Source organism: Triturus cristatus, chromosome 4_1 (genome assembly GCF_964204655.1).
Source record: "Triturus cristatus chromosome 4_1, aTriCri1.1, whole genome shotgun sequence".
NCBI classification, from domain to species: domain Eukaryota; kingdom Metazoa; phylum Chordata; class Amphibia; order Caudata; family Salamandridae; genus Triturus; species Triturus cristatus.
This window is the reverse complement of record NC_140585.1, coordinates 294,072,553-294,085,489: the sequence shown is the minus strand read 5'-3', so window position 1 is coordinate 294,085,489 and position 12,937 is coordinate 294,072,553. Positions and strand designations below refer to the sequence as shown.

General features: G+C 48.2%; 2 non-coding genes across 2 annotated transcripts; both read right to left on the bottom strand.

Moving 5' to 3' along the window:
• Positions 1-5,528: 5,528 nt before the first annotated feature.
• Positions 5,529-5,828, bottom strand: LOC146854423 (signal recognition particle RNA). Its single transcript, XR_014958888.1, has one exon.
• A 3,406-nt stretch (positions 5,829-9,234) lies between these two features.
• Positions 9,235-9,534, bottom strand: LOC146854422 (signal recognition particle RNA). Its single transcript, XR_014959125.1, has one exon.
• Positions 9,535-12,937: the final 3,403 nt, after the last annotated feature.

Genomic DNA, 12,937 nt, shown 5'->3' with positions numbered 1-12,937 from the left:
TACTGAGGATCGTCACCCCCCTAGGGATCTCCCCCGTGCTCAGGCGTGGTTGTCTGGCCTCTTGGACACTTTGGGGCTGGTGGATTGTTGGCGTTTGAAACATCCCACGCAGCAACAGTACACCTTTCATTCTGGGGCCCATGGTAGTCTCTCAAGGCTAGATTACGTTCTGGTGCCGGCGGCGCTTGCGGGGAGGATAGGGGAGGTGCGCCATTTGGCGCGGGGTATTTCAGACCACTCCCCGCTCTTGTTGCACTTTGATGTTCTCCCGAGGGGAGAGGGTAGGGTGGTCCCGATTAATTCCTGGTACCTGCGTGACCCCACCATTCGCGCAGAATTGGTTAAATCCCTTAAGCGATACTTTGACGATAATGTGGGGTCTGTGTCATCGGCGCTTTCTCTGTGGGAGGCGTTCAAGACAGTACTCCGGGGGGAGGCCCTGTCCCTTATTTCCCATTCCCGGAGGCGCGAGCGGGAGGAGGTGACCCGTGTTGAAACTGAGATAACCGAGTTGGAGGGTGATTTAGAATGTGGGGTGACGGATGATAAATTACATGTTCTCCAACTCAAGCAAGCGGCCTATAAGGCCCTCGTCACGGAGGCGGCCAGGGGCCTCAGTAGAGAGCAACAGGGGAGACTGTATGATGTGGGTGATAAGGCTGGTAAATTGATTGCGTGGCTGGACAAAAAGGAGAGGGCGAGTCGAGTTGTCCCAACGATTGAGAAACAGGATGGTGTGTGTGTCACTGAGCCGGAAGAAATTGTGGACTGCTTTGCAGAATATTTTCGTGGGGTGTATTCCCCGGTGTCTTCCCGCCCGGAAGAAGATTCCCATGCCCTGCTCAGGGACATCGCGATGCCTTCCCTCTCGGAGGAGGACAGAGTGTCGTTGGATGCCGCCCCTACATCTGAGGAAATTGCCCTCGCCATACGTTCGGTCGCTTCCGGCAAGGCCATGGGTCTCAATGGTCTCCCCATTGAGTTGTACAAGCTGCGACCGGATATGCTGGCGCCGCATCTCCGTGCTATGTTTCTCGAGGCTCACTCGGCGGGTTCCCTCCCGCCTGACCAGCGTCTGGCCACTATCGTGGTTATTCATAAGGAGGGGAGACCACGGGACAGGGTCACATCCTATCGGCCAATTTCGCTGTTGAATGCGAAGCCCAAAATCCTCGCCAAGGTGTTGGCTAATCGGCTGGTTGGCGTGGTGTGCGACTTGATTCACCAGGATCAGTCCGGCTTTATCCCTCATCGCAATACTGCGCTTAACCTGCGGCGTCTGCATGGGGTGCTTGCACGTGTCCCGTTCATACGGGAGCCGGCCATTTTGGCGTCCTTGGACGCCACTATGGCGTTTGATACACTTGAGTGGCCATATATTTGGGCGACACTCGCTAAGTTTGGGTTTGGCCCAGGATTCATCGGTTGGCTAAAATTACTATATTCTGGGCCGCTGGCGCAGGTGGTTGTGAACGGTAGAGTGTCGGCTCCGTTCGAGCTGGGCAGGGGCACGCGGCAGGGCTGCCCGTTATCGCCGCTCCTTTTTGCGCTTGCTTTGGAGCCCCTGGCGGAGTGGCTGCGGTGGCATCCTTCTATCCGTGGTCTCCGCTGGACCCCTGAGTATGAGGACCGCGTATCTCTATACGCTGACGACATTCTTTTGTACCTGGCTTCCCCACGTAAATCACTGATAGTACTGGTTGGTGTATTGCACTCATTTGGCCTCAACTCCGGCCTTGTCATCAACTGGGCTAAATCGTGTGTATATGTTCTCTCTGGGGAGGATACGATCCTTCCGCGGGGTTGTCCTATCCAGATCGCCCCGCGGGGCTTTAGGTACCTGGGTGTCTTCATTACTCTGGATGCGGAGGCCCGCTATAGTCAGAATTTGCTTCCCCCCCTCCATCGCCTGAAGGAGGACGTCGCGCGTTGGAGGCGTTTGCCGCTCTTGCCGCTCGGCCGGGCGGCATTGTTTAAGATGATGTCGCTGCCGCGTTTCCTGTATGCTTTACAGAACACAATGGACGTCGTCCCGGCGCGATACTTTCATGAGGTGGAGAGTCTGCAGCGCCGACTGTTTTGGGATGGTAGACCGCGTATTGCCCTTGCGAAGCTGACGCTCCCCTGGTACGATGGGGGGGTTGCCCTCCCGGATATCAAGCGATATTATTGGGCCTCCCAGCTGGCTGCGATCAATCACGGCCTGTACGGGCCCGCTCTAAACCCTGCCTTCGAAATGGATAAAATGTTACTGCCGGGTGGTGATTATAATCGGGCGCTTTACTCCACCTCGCTCGACGCGCGTTTGACTGGCCCCACGCGGGTCATGGTACGAGTGTGGCATGCGGCTAACGCGGCAATGGGGTGGAAGGATCGCTTGACCCGGGCGACGCCACTATACGCAGCTGAGCGGCTGGGCTCCCTGTGGACCTCGAAGGGTTTTGAGAAGTGGGACATGATAGGCATTAGCCGTGTGGGCGATCTCTGGACGAGGGGGGGATTCAAGACGTTCGATGTGCTCCAGACAGAATTCCAGCTGCAGGATAGGGAGTATTTTCGATATCTGCAGATTCGTCACGCGTTGTGCTCCGTCTTTCCGGACGTCGCCTCCATCCCGGAGTACTCCCCTCTGGAAGATAGAGTGCTGGATGGGCACGTCCCGGATGGCACGATTTCGTTAATTTATAAAAAACTTATTAATGACCGTTCGGGACTGCTGACTGGCCTTCGGGAGGCATGGGTTGCTGATGGATTGGAGCTGGATGACGAGGACTGGGTGTCTGCGGTGGCCTCCCCGAAAGAGGTGGCCATACCGGCCCGCCTTCGCTTCGTCCAGCTCAAGATACTCCATAGGGTCTATGTTACGGGGCCGAGGCTGATGCGTATGGGCTATGCTGTGGATGGGTTGTGTAAGCGTGGGTGTTGTTCTTTGGGGACCTTTCTCCATATTTTGTGGGAATGCCCGGAGGTGGCGCGATTCTGGCGTGGTGTGCATGAGGTTTTGCGTGCGGTCACGCGTGTGCCGCTGCTGCCCGAGGCGAGGAGATGTCTTTTGAATGTGTGGGAGCCAACCGATTATTCGGTGCCGCAGACGTGGTGGGTGACTCTGGGATACATGGTGGCCAAACGTGACATTGCTCAACTGTGGGGTTCCCAGAGGTCGCCGACTGTCTCGGCGTGGAAGGATAACATGGATTGGTGCATGTTTCGGGAAAAGGTGGTGTATGTTGCGAGAGGTAAGCCTGGTACGTGGGTGAAAGTGTGGGGCCCCTGGAACGCCTACCGTGGGGGAATCTGTATCCCGCCGGTGTTGCCCGACCCGTCACCGGCCCCGTCTCCCTAGCCAGTTTGTCCTCCCGGTTCTGGGCAATGAGTCTCATTAATCCCCGTCCTGGTCTTTTCCCCCCCTCGATACTCCTATGGATTGGTGGGGTCCCCCTCTTAGGGGAGCACATGCTGCTGTCTTCGATTGTGGGTTGCCTTGTGGATTTGTTTTGTGTTGTTATTTATATTAAAAAGAAACCGTTCTGTGGGGTCCGGATGGTGTGGCTGCCAACGCTTCTTCCAACTCCTGTGAATTTCCCTCTGCCGCAGCATGCGTGCTATTGTTTGTATCACATGCTCCTCCTGTTTGCTAGCGGCCGGCCTGAAGGTTGTAGGCCCATCTTTGTATATTTTTTGGATTCTGTAATAAACGGTTTCAAAAAAAAAAAAAAAAGATTCCCTATGGCTGAAAATTCAAGTTGCAGGTATAGTATGTTCTTGTTACTTTTGTAATCCAGTACTGGGTGCCTAGACTCAGTACTGGGATCTTTATCCAAAACAGGTAAGTAATTACGTTTTCAGAAATTATTTGATTTTTAAAGAATATTTAAAGTTTGCAGAAATTGACACTTAGAAGAAATTTCACAGAAAAACAGTCAATGATTTCCTATGGGAGAAAATTGGGTTACTGGTAAGTACAGTTGTAAGTATTTTTCAGAGTCAGTGCTGGGCACCAAGATCCAGCACTGGGAGCTCACCTAATAGCCGGTGAGTATTTTCGTTTTCGTTACTCGGCTGATTTTTGGTGAATATTTTAAGTTTTGAAAAGTCCACACTTGGAAGAAATTTCAGGAAAAACCAGTCAATGTTACCCTATGGAGAAGATTGAGTTATCGGTTTAAAGGTAAGTACTCGACTGGCAGAGTTAAGGTTCTGGGCATAGACTCAGGCATCTCCCAGGGTCAGGTAGGTACAGTTGGTTCACCCTCAGCGGCACAAGGGCGGCCGGGTGCAGAGAGAGTTAGGCCCAATGTTATCCTATGAGAGGTAGGGGGGCCTTGGTTGGTGGCTGCTGACTAGCAGGCCACGTGGCTGTGGGAGCTGGGCTCCTGGTCACTTATCCAGGGCAAGTGGGGAAGTAGATAGATGTAGAGGTTGCACTGCCAGGGCCACTCGGACGGCTGGGTGCAGGGTGCTTTTGAGCATTCGGGCGCTCAATTGATTTGAATGGGAAATCTCTGGTTTAGAAAAAGACTGCAAGCTCGGGGACGAAGATTCTTCAGGTGCCACCACCACTTCGAGAGGTAAGTTGGGTAGTTGGAGGATAGGTAGGTACCCCGGGATTGGGCACAGGGGGCCGCGGAGCGCCGGGTGCAGGGGTACCTTTTGGTGTCAGGAAATCTTACACTCTGTTGATCGCGGTTGGGGGGGCACCTGGTTCTGAGGCTGCAGGCTTCTTCAGGAGTGTCGAGGGAGGTCCTTGGGTGCCGGACTCGGGGTCACAGTCGCCGTGGGGTCGTCCTTGTGGTCTTTGTTCACTCTGGCACAGGCCAGGCTTGGTGGGTGCAGAGTGTAAAGGGTTCGTGGTTCCGGGCTGCTGCCAGGGATTAGAAGTAGATTTGAGTAGAGCCTCTACTCATGGGAGTCCCAGGGGTTTAGAGTCAAAAGGTAGCCAGGTCCTCCAGGGTTTGTGAGGTTGCTGGCCACAAGAGATGCCGGGTTGGAGCAGGAGCAGGTTCGAGGGTCGACAGGCCAGAGGCTCCAACGTTTGGGAGTTGCACAGCCCTTAGTCTTTTCATGTTTCGCTCAAAGAGTGAAGGGCCCTGTAATTTCTCCTTCTCATTCACATATGAAAAGAATGAGGGCTAATCAAAAAATGAATTAGAGCTGGACGTAGAAATGCAGCAGAAGGGCCAGCAAGCGCATTTCTAAGTTGCTCTATGAAGGATGCTTTTGTACTTGACAGATCAGTTTAATCCTACAGGTGCTCTAAAAGGAAGAATGCATTTGAGTCATCCTTGCTGAAAATCACACAGCCATTTATTCTAGGTTGCACTGAGTTTTCAGTCCTCTCCGCCTGCTAGCTTGTTGTTGCAATATGTTTCAATTCTGGAGAATTGTCTGCTATGCTGAAATGCGTGGCCCAGTTCAAATGTTCATCATATTTCCTGGAAAAATATCAAAAGGAAAACAAAGATTTGGTTTTGGGAAAATAATTTATTACACCTTGTAAAAATCAAAACTTTCACATTTGAGTCAAAAAAGAGAGGCTAGGTCTCACTATTTTGCTCAGGCTGTTTTACATGTACTGCTCACAGGTGCTGTCCTGCTACCAATGGGCATGGAAGCTTTGGCCTGCTCTGTTTTCAGCCTGGGTCAGTGCACCTCTCGTTACACAACCTGAAATTCTAGAGCTCCCTCTAGAACACCATATTGATGCCCAATGCAGCATGGACACCTGATCAACACAGCTGAGTGCAGCCCAGAACCCCTGAGCTCAAGCAATCCACAAGCCTCTTCCTCCCAAGTAACTAGGGCAACAGGCACACGCCACCTTGTCCGGCAAACACTGCAGCTGTCCTAATAATGAAATGCATTCTATAAGTAAGGATAATGATAAAGTAAGGTGGAATGAATTGATGGTTTACAAACCATGTTTCAAGAAAATCAATTTCACTATCCTTCAAAGAAAGGAAAAAAATGTCTTATCAAGAAGCAGTGTGAATATGGGAAGGGCCTTTAAAAAAGATGTGGAGTTTCCTAAAGTAAAAAAGAGGGTTGAACTGATTGAAGGGAGAGAGGAAGTAGGGTCGGAAAGATTGTGACGGGGAAGTGAATACAACATAAATACTAGTATTTAGAGAGTGAGAGACAGGTAGAGGGACAGAAGGGAAAGGAGAGTGAGAGTGAGAGAGAAGAGCCAGGTTAGGGCTGAGTTTCTCTTTATCTGCCAGTGACTCCCTGTAGAAGCTTGCCGGCACAATTTAGGCTGTCCTGTAGGCATCCCTTGTTATGCCGAGCCAGCCAATATTGAGAAAAATAGCATGGGTCACAATGATGGAACTCGTCTGCAACATCGGAAGTTTTAAAGTAGTATGGAGTGGGAGGGCTAGAAGAGTTACCATAAAGAATGAATACACGTCATTCTGTTCTCTAGCCTCAACAGCTGCAAGAGAGGAACTCCTGCTGGCCAAGAAGACCAATGTCAGTTCAGCTTGAACAGGTGAAAGCATGCCTGATTCTGCAAAGGTATGAGATTACACTTTTGCGTCAGAGGTGGTCACGGGCTATTGCACATTAGGAAACCGTTTATTGAGGTCCAGTTGGATTACTCTATCTTCTACCACCTCAAAATCAGCTGCTCATGCAGTGTTCTATACCGATGAGCTATTTTGGTCCTCCCTGCCCCTTCCAGCTAGTGGGTCCCCTGACTAGGGAAAGTGATTCGAACAGATTTGCATATCTTTTCATAGGAGACTTCTTGACCTATTTTATACTGTGCCAAATCAAGGTAGATTGAGTAATGATCTTGACAGACCTATATTGGAGAACTGCAGTGTGAGAAAGTGGCTCTGTATATACTGTTCCCAAATAGGTACAGGGTGTACAGAGTCCACAGTCCCCAGAGGTTTGGCAGAGGCTAAAGTTAGATATAACCTTACTCTCTAAAGTGGTAGCTTGGTCGAGCAGTAAGGCAGTATCAGAGGACAGTGTAAAGCATTTGTTGCACACACTCAGTCAGCAAATGGTCTCACACACTCAATAACTGAACTCTAGGCCAATGGTTTATCTACAAAAAATATATGCTTGTTTTATTTTAGAACCAACACTAGGTATTAAAATATACTTTCTCAGAATGAGATGCTTTATATAAATACTTTTGCAATATGCAATTGACTTTTGTAGAAAGTTACAAGTGGTTGCAATAGGCAACAACATTTTAAACACAATAATGCATTGAGCTCAATGGAAGTTTCAAGTTATTTGCAACAGATTACTTTTAGGATTACTTTTGGATTTCCAGGACTGGATCCTAGATTCAGTCCTGGGTCAGTACTTGGAATCAAGTGATAAAAGTCGACTTAATTACTGTGATGATTTTTAGACAATATTTTGCTATTTTAAAAGTTGACAGAAAATATTTCATAGAAAACAGTCTAAGATTCCCTATGGCAGAAAATTCAAGTTGCAGGTATAGTATGTTCTCGTTACTTTTGTAATCCAGTACTGGGTGCCTAGACTCAGTACTGGGACCTTTATCCAAAACAGGTAAGTAATTACGTTTTCAGAAATTATACGATTTTTAAAGAATATTTAAAGTTTGCAGAAATTGACACTTAGAAGAAATTTCACAGAAAAACAGTCAATGATTTCCTATGGGAGAAAATTGGGTTACTGGTAAGTACAGTGGTAATTATTTTTCAGAGTCAGTGCTGGGCACCAAGATCCAGCACTGGGAGCTCACCTAATAGCAGGTGAGTATTTTCGTTTTCGTTACTCGGCTGATTTTTGGTGAATATTTTAAGTTTTGAAAAGTCCACACTTGGAAGAAATTTCAGGAAAAAACAGTCAATGTTACCCTATGGAGAAGATTGAGTTATCGGTTTAAAGGTAAGTACTCGACTGGCAGAGTTAAGGTTCTGGGCATAGACTCAGGCGTCTCCCAGGGTCAGGTAGGTACAGTTGGTTCACCCTCAGCGGCACAAGGGCGCCGGGTGCAGAGAGAGTTAGGCCCAATGTTATCCTATGAGAGGTAGGGGGGCCTTGGTTGGTGGCTGCTGACTAGCAGGCCACGTGGCTGTGGGAGCTGGGCTCCTGGTCACTTATCCAGGGCAAGTGGGGAAGTAGATAGATGTAGAGGTTGCACTGCCAGGGCCACTCGGACGGCTGGGTGCAGGGTGCTTTTGAGCATTCGGGCGCTCAATTGATTTGAATGGGAAATCTCTGGTTTAGAAAAAGACTGCAAGCTCGGGGACGAAGATTCTTCAGGTGCCACCACCACTTCGAGAGGTAAGTTGGGTAGTTGGAGGATAGGTAGGTACCCCGGGATTGGGCACAGGGGGCCGCGGAGCGCCGGGTGCAGGGGTACCTTTTGGTGTCGGGAAATCTTACCCTCTGTTGATCGCGGTTGGGGGGGCACCTGGTTCTGAGGCTGCAGGCTTCTTCAGGAGTGTCGAGGGAGGTCCTTGGGTGCCGGACTCGGGGTCACAGTCGCCGTGGGGTCGTCCTTGTGGTCTTTGTTCACTCTGGCACAGGCCAGGCTTGGTGGGTGCAGAGTGTGAAGGGTTCGCGGTTCCGGGCTGCTGCCAGGGATTAGAAGTAGATTTGAGTAGAGCCTCTACTCATGGGAGTCCCAGGGGTTTAGAGTCAAAAGGTAGCCAGGTCCTCCAGGGTTTGTGAGGTTGCTGGCCACAAGAGATGCCGGGTTGGAGCAGGAGCAGGTTCGAGGGTCGACAGGCCAGAGGCTCCAACGTTTGGGAGTTGCACAGCCCTCAGTCTTTTCATGTTTCGCTCAAAGAGTGAAGCGCCCTGTAATTTCTCCTTCTCATTCACATATGAAAAGAATGAGGGCTAATCAAAAAATGAATTAGAGCTGGACGTAGAAATGCAGCAGATGGGCCAGCAAGCGCATTTCTAAGTTGCACTATGAAGGATGCTTTTGTACTTGACAGATCCGTTTAATCCTACAGGTGCTCTAAAAGGAAGAATGCATTTGAGTCATCCTTGCTGAAAATCACACAGCCATTTATTCTAGGTTGCACTGAGTTTTCAGTCCTCTCCGCCTGCTAGCTTGTTGTTGCAATATGTCTCAATTCTGGAGAATTGTCTGCTATGCTGAAATGCGTGGCCCAGTTCAAATGTTCATCATATTTCCTGGAAAAATATCAAAAGGAAAACAAAGATTTGGTTTTGGGAAAATAATTTATTACACCTTGTAAAAATCAAAACTTTCACATTTGAGTCAAAAAAGAGAGGCTAGGTCTCACTATTTTGCTCAGGCTGTTTTACACGTACTGCTCACAGGTGCTGTCCTGCTACCAATGGGCATGGAAGCTTTGGCCTGCTCTGTTTCCAGCCTGGGTCGGTGCACCTCTCGTTACACAACCTGAAATTCTAGAGCTCCCTCTAGAACACCATATTGATGCCCAATGCAGCATGGACACCTGATCAACACAGCTGAGTGCAGCCCAGAAACCCTGAGCTCAAGCAATCCACAAGCCTCTGCCTCCTAAGTAACTAGGACAACAGGCACACGCCACCTTGCCCGGCAAACACTGCAGCTGTCCTAATGATGAAATGCATTCCATAAGTAAGGATAATGATAAAGTAAGGTGGAATGAATTGATGGTTTACCAACCATGTTTCAAGAAAATCAATTTCACTATCCTTCAAAGAAAGGAAAAAAATGTCTTATCAAGAAGCAGTGTGAATATGGGAAGGGCCTTTAAAAAAGATGTGGAGTTTCCTAAAGTAAAAAAGAGGGTTGAACTGATTGAAGGGAGAGAGGAAGTAGGGTCGGAAAGATTGTGACGGGGAAGTGAATACAACATAAATACTAGTATTTAGAGAGTGAGAGACAGGTAGAGGGACAGAAGGGAAAGGAGAATGAGAGTGAGAGAGAAGAGCCAGGTTAGGGCTGAGTTTCTCTTTATCTGGCAGTGACTCCCTGTAGAAGCTTGCCGGCACAATTTAGGCTGTCCTGTAGGCTTCCCTTGTTATGCCGAGCCAGCCAATATTGAGAAAAATAGCATGGGTCACAATGATGGAACTCGTCTGCAACATCGGAAGTTTTAAAGTAGTATGGAGTGGGAGGGCTAGAAGAGTTACCATAAAGAATGAATACACGTCATTCTGTTCTCTAGCCTCAACAGCTGCAAGAGAGGAACTCCTGCTGGCCAAGAAGACCAATGTCAGTTCAGCTTGAACAGGTGAAAGCATGCCTGATTCTGCAAAGGTATGAGATTACACTTTTGCGTCAGAGGTGGTCAGGGGCTATTGCACATTAGGAAACCGTTTATATAGGTCCAGTTGGATTACTCTATCTTCTACCACCTCAAAATCAGCTGCTCATGCAGTGTTCTATACCGATGAGCTATTTTGGTCCTCCCTGCCCCTTCCAGCTAGTGGGTCCCCTGACTAGGGAAAGTGATTCGAACAGATTTGCATATCTTTTCATAGGAGACTTCTTGACCTATTTTATACTGTGCCAAATCAAGGTAGATTGAGTAATGATCTTGACAGACCTATATTGGAGAACTGCAGTGTGAGAAAGTGGCTCTGTATATACTGTTCCCAAATAGGTACAGGGTGTACAGAGTCCACAGTCCCCAGAGGTTTGGCAGAGGCTAAAGTTAGATATAACCTTACTCTCTAAAGTGGTAGCTTGGTCGAGCAGTAAGGCAGTATCAGAGGACAGTGTAAAGCATTTGTTGCACACACTCAGTCAGCAAATGGTCTCACACACTCAATAACTGAACTCTAGGCCAATGGTTTATCTACAAAAAATATATGCTTGTTTTATTTTAGAACCAACAATAGGTATTAAAATATACTTTCTCAGAATGAGATGCTTTATATAAATACTTTTGCAATATGCAATTGACTTTTGTAGAAAGTTACAAGTGGTTGCAATAGGCAACAACATTTTAAACACAATAATGCATTGAGCTCAATGGAAGTTTCAAGTTATTTGCAACAGATTACTTTTAGGATTACTTTTGGATTTCCAGGACTGGATCCTAGATTCAGTCCTGGGTCAGTACTTGGAATCAAGTGATAAAAGTCGACTTAATTACTGTGATGATTTTTAGACAATATTTTGCTATTTTAAAAGTTGACAGAAAATATTTCATAGAAAACAGTCTAAGATTCCCTATGGCAGAAAATTCAAGTTGCAGGTATAGTATGTTCTCGTTACTTTTGTAATCCAGTACTGGGTGCCTAGACTCAGTACTGGGACCTTTATCCAAAACAGGTAAGTAATTACGTTTTCAGAAATTATACGAATTTTTAAAGAATATTTAAAGTTTGCAGAAATTGACACTTAGAAGAAATTTCACAGAAAAACAGTCAATGATTTCCTACGGGAGAAAATTGGGTTACTGGTAAGTACAGTTGTAAGTATTTTTCAGAGTCAGTGCTGGGCACCAAGATCCAGCACTGGGAGCTCACCTAATAGCAGGTGAGTATTTTCGTTTTCGTTACACGGCTGATTTTTGGTGAATATTTTAAGTTTTGAAAAGTGCACACTTGGAAGAAATTTCAGGAAAACCCAGTCAATGTTACCCTATGGAGAAGATTGAGTTATCGGTTTAAAGGTAAGTACTCGACTGGCAGAGTTAAGGTTCTGGGCATAGACTCAGGCGTCTCCCAGGGTCAGGTAGGTACAGTTGGTTCACCCTCAGCGGCACAAGGGCGGCCGGGTGCAGAGAGAGTTAGGCCCAATGTTATCCTATGAGAGGTAGGGGGGCCGTGGTTGGTGGCTGCTGACTAGCAGGCCACGTGGCTGTGGGAGCTGGGCTCCTGGTCACTTATCCAGGGCAAGTGGGGAAGTAGATAGATGTAGAGGTTGCACTGCCAGGGCCACTCGGACGGCTGGGTGCAGGGTGCTTTTGAGCATTCGGGCACTCAATTGATTTGAATGGGAAATCTCTGGTTTAGAAAAAGACTGCAAGCTCGGGGACGAAGATTCTTCAGGTGCCACCACCACTTCGAGAGGTAAGTTGGGTAGTTGGAGGATAGGTAGGTACCCCGGGATTGGGCACAGGGGGCCGCGGAGCGCCGGGTGCAGGGGTACCTTTTGGAGTCGGGAAATCTTACCCTCTGTTGATCGCGGTTGGGGGGGCACCTGGTTCTGAGGCTGCAGGCTTCTTCAGGAGTGTCGAGGGAGGTCCTTGGGTGCCGGACTCGGGGTCACAGTCGCCGTGGGGTCGTCCTTGTGGTCTTTGTTCACTCTGGCACAGGCCAGGCTTGGTGGGTGCAGAGTGTGAAGGGTTCGCGGTTCCGGGCTGCTGCCAGGGATTAGAAGTAGATTTGAGTAGAGCCTCTACTCATGGGAGTCCCAGGGGTTTAGAGTCAAAAGGTAGCCAGGTGCTCCAGGGTTTGTGAGGTTGCTGGCCACAAGAGATGCCGGGTTGGAGCAGGAGCAGGTTCGAGGGTCGACAGGCCAGAGGCTCCAACGTTTGGGAGTTGCACAGCCCTCAGTCTTTTCATGTTTCGCTCAAAGAGTGAAGGGTCCTGTAATTTCTCCTTCTCATTCACATATGAAAAGAATGAGGGCTAATCAAAAAATGAATTAGAGCTGGACGTAGAAATGCAGCAGATGGGCCAGCAAGCGCATTTCTAAGTTGCACTATGAAGGATGCTTTTGTACTTGACAGATCAGTTTAATCCTACAGGTGCTCTAAAAGGAAGAATGCATTTGAGTCATCCTTGCTGAAAATCACACAGCCATTTATTCTAGGTTGCACTGAGTTTTCAGTCCTCTCCGCCTGCTAGCTTGTTGTTGCAATATGTCTCAATTCTGGAGAATTGTCTGCTATGCTGAAATGCGTGGCCCAGTTCAAATGTTCATCATATTTCCTGGAAAAATATCAAAAGGAAAACAAAGATTTGGTTTTGGGAAAATAATTTATTACACCTTGTAAAAATCAAAACTTTCACATTTGAGTCA